Genomic DNA, 7,040 nt, shown 5'->3' on the forward strand with positions numbered 1-7,040 from the left:
AAAATGGCAGAAATCGGGGTTGGGGTTTTTGTGGTTGAGAATTAAAAGTGGGCCCCACAATAATTGAACCAAAAAGTAGCTGAACGGAGGGGTGCGCGGAGCGCACACAAAAGTGTGCGCAGCGCGCACAAGCTTGCACGGTGTTTTTCTTTTTGGTTTTGCGCGGAGTGTACCAGAGATTAACTCAGGAAGCTTGCTGATCAAAATTTTTCCCGATATAATGAATTCAGTGGTGTGCGCGGGGCGCACAAACAAGGGTGCGCGGCGCGCACCATGTATTCTTCACTGTTTTTCGCTTTTGATCAGTTTAGCTTTAGTTGGTAACTTTAAGGTAATCACACAATCCTAATTCTAACATTCGTGAAGGTTTAAAAATTGAGTCGCTTCACTCGACTCTTCCCCCAAACTTAGGTAGCTTTGGGGTCGAAGATGAGGTTGACCTCATCTTCAATGTTCATGGGTCCATCAACATATAGTTTGACCCTGTGCCCGTTTACCTTAAACGTGTCACCTTTTGCGTTTCTTAACTCCACCGTTCCATATGGAAAAACCTTATTAACCACAAATGGTCCCATCCATCGGGACTTGAGTTTTCCAGGGAAAAGATTAAATCGTGAGTTAAATAACAAAACACGATCACCCTCTTTAAAATCTTTTGGATTCTTGAGACGGTTATCGTGCCAAACTTTGGTCTTTTCCTTGTAAATGAGTGAGTTTTCATAGGCATTTTGTCTCAACTCATCCAACTCATTAAGTTGGTTTAGACGGAGGTTTCCCGCTTCCGTAAGATCGAGATTACATGTCTTAAGAGCCCAATGTGATTTGTGCTCTATCTCCAAAGGGAGATGACATGCCTTCCCATATACTAGGCGGTAAGGTGTGGTTCCAATAGGAGTTTTGTAGGCGGTTCTAAACACCCACAAATCATCGTCAAGCTTTGTTGACCACACCTTAGGATTTGATCCAACTGTTTTCTCAAGGATCCTTTTCAATGCCCGATTCGTGTTTTCAACTTGCCCACTTGTTTGTGGGTGATAAGATGTAGAAATTTTATGGGTTACCCCATATCGTTTCAACACCTTTTCCAATTGGGTGTTGCAAAAATGGGTACCACGGTCACTAATTAATGATTTCGGGGTACCAAATCGGGCAAAAAGCTCTTTAAGAAAAATTATAACAACTCGTGCATCGTTTGTGGGGAGAGCCTTTGCCTCAGCCCATTTTGACACGTAGTTATCTGCAACGAGTATGTATTGGTTGGAATTAGATTTTGGGAATGGTCCCATGAAATCAATGCCCCAAATGTCGAAAACCTCACAAACTTGGATTATGTTTTGAGGCATTTCGTCTTTCTGACTAATTTTTCCTGCCCTTTGGCAAGAATCGCATGATTTACATACTTGGTGGGCATCCTTGAAGATGGTAGGCCAATAAAAACCGGCCTCATAGACTTTTCTCCCCGTGACTTGGGGTCCGAAATGTCCACCAGTGGGACCAAGATGACATTGGAGAAGAATCTGATTGCATTCTTCCCCGGAGACACATCGACGGATTATCCCATCGGGACACCGTTTGAAGAGATATGGGTTTTCCCAAAAATAGTATTTTATGTCACTGAAATTTTTTTTTCGTTTCTGATGTGACATACCCGTTTCTAGGAATCCACCCGTAAGATAGTTGGCTATGTCTACAAACCATGGATCATCAATTTTCTCAATCTTCATGAGATTTTTGTCTGGAAAGTTATCTTGGATAACAGTCTCATGGAGAACCCCAAGATTCGGGTTCTCAAGTCGAGAAAGGTGATCGGCAGCTAGGTTTTCGGCCCCCTTTTTGTCTTTAATATCGATGTCGAATTCTTGCAAAAGCAAGACCCAACGTACTAACCGGGGTTTAGCATCTTGCTTAGCAAGCAAGTACTTCAATGCCGAGTGGTCTGTATAGATAACCGTCTTTGCTAGTACCAAATAGGATCGGAATTTATCAAACGAAAAGACGATTGCCAGGAGTTCCTTCTCGGTGGTAGTGTAATTATGTTGGGCTCCTTTCAATGTCTTGCTAGCATAATAAATGGGCTTGAAATGTTTTTCAATTCTTTGCCCCAAGACGGCACCAATAGCAAAGTAACTAGCGTCACACATAAGTTCGAATGGTATTGACCAATTCGGTGATATGAGAATGGGTGATTGTGTGAGCTTTGATTTAAGTAGGTTAAAGGCGGTAAGAAACTCGTCCGTAAATACAAATGGAGCGTCTTTCTCAAGAAGTTTGTTCATGGGGGTTGCAATTTTGAAAAAATCTTTAATGAACCGCCGGTAAAAACCGGCGTGCCTCAGAAAACTTCTTACGCCTTTTACATTTGACGGTGGTGGTAATTTGGCTATGACTTCCACTTTAGCTCTATCCACCTCCAGACCTGCACAAGAAATTTTATGACCCAATACAATGCCTCTTTTACCATAAAATGGCATTTTTCCCAGTTTAGCACAAGATTTGATTCTTCACACCTAATCAACATACGCTCAAGATTATGAAGACATGAGTCAAAAGAATCACCGAAGACTGAAAAGTCATCCATGAATACTTCCATAAAGTCTTCAATCATATCATGAAAAATAGCTACCATACACCTTTGAAAGGTAGCAGGAGCATTGCATAAGCCAAAGGGCATACGTCGATAGGAGAAAGTACCATAAGGGCATGTAAAGGTCGTTTTCTCTTGGTCCTCTGGTGCTATAGGGATTTGGAAATATCCCGAGAAACCGTCAAGGAAACAATAAAAGTTCTTTCCTGCCAACCTTTCCAACATTTGATCAATGTAAGGAAGAGGAAAATGGTCTTTTCGGGTAGCATCATTTAATTTTCTGTAATCAATACATACCCTCCAACCCGTGATAGTCCTGGTAGAAATTAATTGGTCGTCTTTATTTGTGACAACGGTCATGCCACCCTTTTTGGGCACGCATTGGACCGGACTCACCCAAGGGCTATCCGAAATTGGATAAATGAGACTTGCATCTAGGAGTTTGACAATCTCCTTTTTAACAACTTCTTGCATATTAGGGTTGAGTCGCCTTTGTCTTTGTATACATGGCTTATAGTTATCTTCCATTAATATCTTATGCGTACAATAAGAGGGACTTATACCCTTGATGTCATGAATTTTCCATGCTAGAGCCGTTTTATGGGCTTTTAACATGGAAACAAGTTTAGACTTCTCACTTACAGAGAGTTCGGATGAAATGATAACCGGGAGAGTAGAACCTTCTTGTAGGTAGGCATATTCCAAGTGTTTTGGAAGTAGCTTGAGTTCTAAAACGGGAGGTTCTTCAATCGATGTTTTACATCGGTACTCATTTCCTAAATCCAACTTTCTGTATTCTTCATCATTTGGCTCATAACCGTTAGCCATCAAGGTGGTCAACATCTCCACTTCTTCCAACATATTCTCTTCATCACCTTCCGCAAAAATGCATTCTCCCGTACCTTGCAATTCTGGAAATTCCTGCAACAACTCCGAATATGTGTCTATGGTTTGCACATAATAACATTGATCATCAGTAGACTCAATACTAAGGGTCAATTTCTGCCCATGAACATCTATCATAGCTCTAGCGGTATTGAGGAAAGGTCGACCTAACATAAGAGGCAAACGTGTGTCCTCCTCCATGTCCAAAATTACAAAGTCAGCCGGAAATACTAGGGTACCTACTTTTACCAACATATTCTCTAAAATTCCACGAGGGAATTTAACAGAGCGGTCCGCTAGTTGAATTGCTATTCGGGTTGGTTTTAGTACCCCGGGGTTTAGCTTAACATATAATGAATAAGGCATTAAATTTATGCTAGCCCCTAAATCCGCTAATGCTTTAATGCATTCCAAATCTCCCAGGAGACATGGTATGGTAAAACTTCCAGGATCTGCTAATTTCTTTGGTATTTTGTTCATCAAAATTGCTGAACAATTAGCATTCATGGTGACGGATGAAAGTTCCTCCATTTTCTTCCGATTAGTAAGTAAGTCTTTTAAGAACTTAGCATACTTGGGCATACCTGAGATTACATCAATGAAAGGCATATTTATGTTAATTTGTTTAAACATATCTAGGAATTTTGACCTTTCGGCCTCTAGACTTTCTTGTTGTTGTTTTCTTGGGTATGGGAGCGGTGGTTGATATGGTTTCACTACGGGTTTTTCCCGTTCTTCCTTTTCAACCACTTTTTCCGGCTCCTTAACCGGTTCATCATTTCGGTTCAACGGAACACTAAAATCAGAATTTTCGGGCATTTTTGGAGCATCGTATGCTAAACCACTCCGTCTGGTGATAACATTGGCGTGCTCATTTCGAGGGTTCTTATTTGTATCGCCCGGTAAACTACCTGGTTTTCTCTCACTAAGTAAATTAGCTAAACCACTCATTTGTTTCTCCAAATTCTGAATTGAGGCTTGTTGATTTTGAAACTGGTGTTTGTTTTTCTCGTTGGTTTGGTTTATATTTGTGACAAGCTGAGTTTGTGATGAAATCAACTTTTCCAACATACTCTCCAAATTTGACTTTTTTTCTTCCTGTTGGGGTTTTTGATAAAAACCCGGAGTTTTTTGTTGGAACCCACTACTTGACCCTTGTTGGTAATTGGAATTTTGACCTTGAGGGTTGTAGGGGTTGTTAAAGTTCCGGTTAAATTGGGCTCTTCCTTGAAATTGATTGTTATTTCTTTGGCTTATGAAAGCCACATCTTCTTTTTGAGCCATTGTTAAACCGGCATCACAATCTTTTCCTAAATGAAGACCACCACAGTATTCACAACCTACTTTCATACTATGAATTTCCTTGGTGATTTTATCCATGGTTCGAGCAACACCGTCTATTTTAACACTTAGGGAACTAAGGTCATCATAGGCGCCGGCGCTTTGGACTTGAGCATTATGAGTAATTGGGCGTTCTTGATGCCACTCATGAGAATAATCGGCTAGCTTCTCGATTATTTCATAAGCCTCTTGCTCGGTTTTGTCCATAAGAGAACCACCGGCTGCTTGGTCAATTGAAATTCGGGTTGCTACATCACAACCTTTGTAAAAGATTTGGACCTTTTGAAAGGTATCCAAACCATGGTTTGGACAACCTCTTAGCATTTTGGAAAATTGATTCCATGCTTCATACAGGGTTTCCATCGGCTTTTGACAGAATTGGGTAATTTCGTGTTGGAGTCTCGCGGACTTGGATGCTGGAAAATATTTCTTAAGAAATTTTTCCAACATACTATCCCACGTTTCTATCGTAGCCTCGGCCAATGAATCTAACCAACTTCGTGCTTCCCCTTGGAGTGTCCAAGGGAAAAGTCTTAATAATATGGCCTGGTCAGTTTCTGGTTTAAGTTTAAAAAGAAGACATATCTCTTGAAAGAGACGAATATGTTCGTTTGTATCTTCATTCTGACCACCACCAAATTGACACCTGTTATTAATCATTTGAAGAATAGGTCCTTTTATTTCAAAAGTTGCCTCACCAGTAGGTGGAGTAATAGCACTACCTTGTCCGGTCCGGGTTGCTTTCATCTTTGCTGCCATTGATTGTCGTGGTACCAACGGTCTTTCTCCTTCCATTTCAAAATTTGGGGGTTGAACGGGTTTACCAATGTCTGAATATCGAGGCTTGGTCGTACTTGATTCTGAATCAAAGGTTTCTTGCTTTGATGAAGATTCAAAAATTTCAAGTACTTCTTTTGAAATCCTACCAAGCTTTCTATCAGGTTCTGTAAACGGTGTAAGTAATGGAGATTCTAAACTTCGGGTATGTGGCATATGCGACCTATAAACTGTCAATCACACAACTAACAAAAACTATTAAACATACCGATTCTATAAGTTTAAAAATCAAAGACTATTAACAATTTAAAAAAATTAAGAAACTACTTAATCACAAATCAGTTAATAATTCTATTTTGACACAAAACTGTTCCCGGCACCGGCGCCAAAAACTTGATGGTCGTAAAGTGGTATATGAATTGTCATATAAAATAATATGGAAAAATACCGATTAGAGATTGCTACACACTAACGGGCAGTGTACCCGATCGTGTAGTAGTATAGTAACTGGTTTAGTTCCGTGTATCGTTCTAAGGACAGTTGTATTAGTCAAACTAGAATTATAAACTATATTATGATTAACTAAGTAAATGAAGCTTAAAGGTACAAGTTTTATGTTTTGTGGCTTATTTAACGATTAGCCAAATCAGAGAAGAGTAAAAGTAAAAACAATATTTTTGGTCTTTTAAATTTATAAGTGCAAGGAAAGCAATTAAGATAGTTTTGATATCAAAGAGATGAAATATGCTCATCTAGACTTTTTACCCTCGATGTGAATGTTTATTTAGGATTAAGATCGGATTGATTGGTTATGCACGAGAACTAATTGATCGATTTACCAAGAGTAGTCTTGAATAAACACTCAAACGGGATTACACGACGCAAGTGATGTTCTTGTCATCTAAGACCTCCTATTTGTAATCAACTAATTCAACTAGTCTAAAGACTTGAAGAATGATCAAGTCAATGGTGTGTTGATCATGATCCACTCCTATGTCAACTAATGGTTTAGCTTAGTTCATTCCCTTGGTCTGGTTAAATGTTCAATTCACCCAACCCAAGTAAATAATTAAGTGTGGTAATAAGATCCCTATAAACGTCACTAGATAAGGCAAATTACTAACACCTATTAGTTATATGGAATTGAGTAGTGAAAATATGTATAACAGATTCTAGGGAATTGATCGTTCACCTAGACAACTACATATATCAATTAAGCTATCTGAGAGTATCTACAAGAGTCGTTCTTACATTCCTATATAGATTAACCGTTTGAACGCAACTTACCCCTTTTGGTAAAAGACGAGCAAACACTTGTCACTAGGTGTAAATCAATATACTAAATCAGCAAGATGGCGTTTCTTAGTTGAACAAGTATACTAACTAGTTGAATCGAAAAGATTAAACTTAACAAGAATGGTACTTGTATTCAAACATCAAACTATCGTGCATG

This window comes from Rutidosis leptorrhynchoides, chromosome 9, assembly GCF_046630445.1.
Source record: "Rutidosis leptorrhynchoides isolate AG116_Rl617_1_P2 chromosome 9, CSIRO_AGI_Rlap_v1, whole genome shotgun sequence".
Taxonomy (NCBI): Eukaryota; Viridiplantae; Streptophyta; class Magnoliopsida; order Asterales; family Asteraceae; genus Rutidosis; species Rutidosis leptorrhynchoides.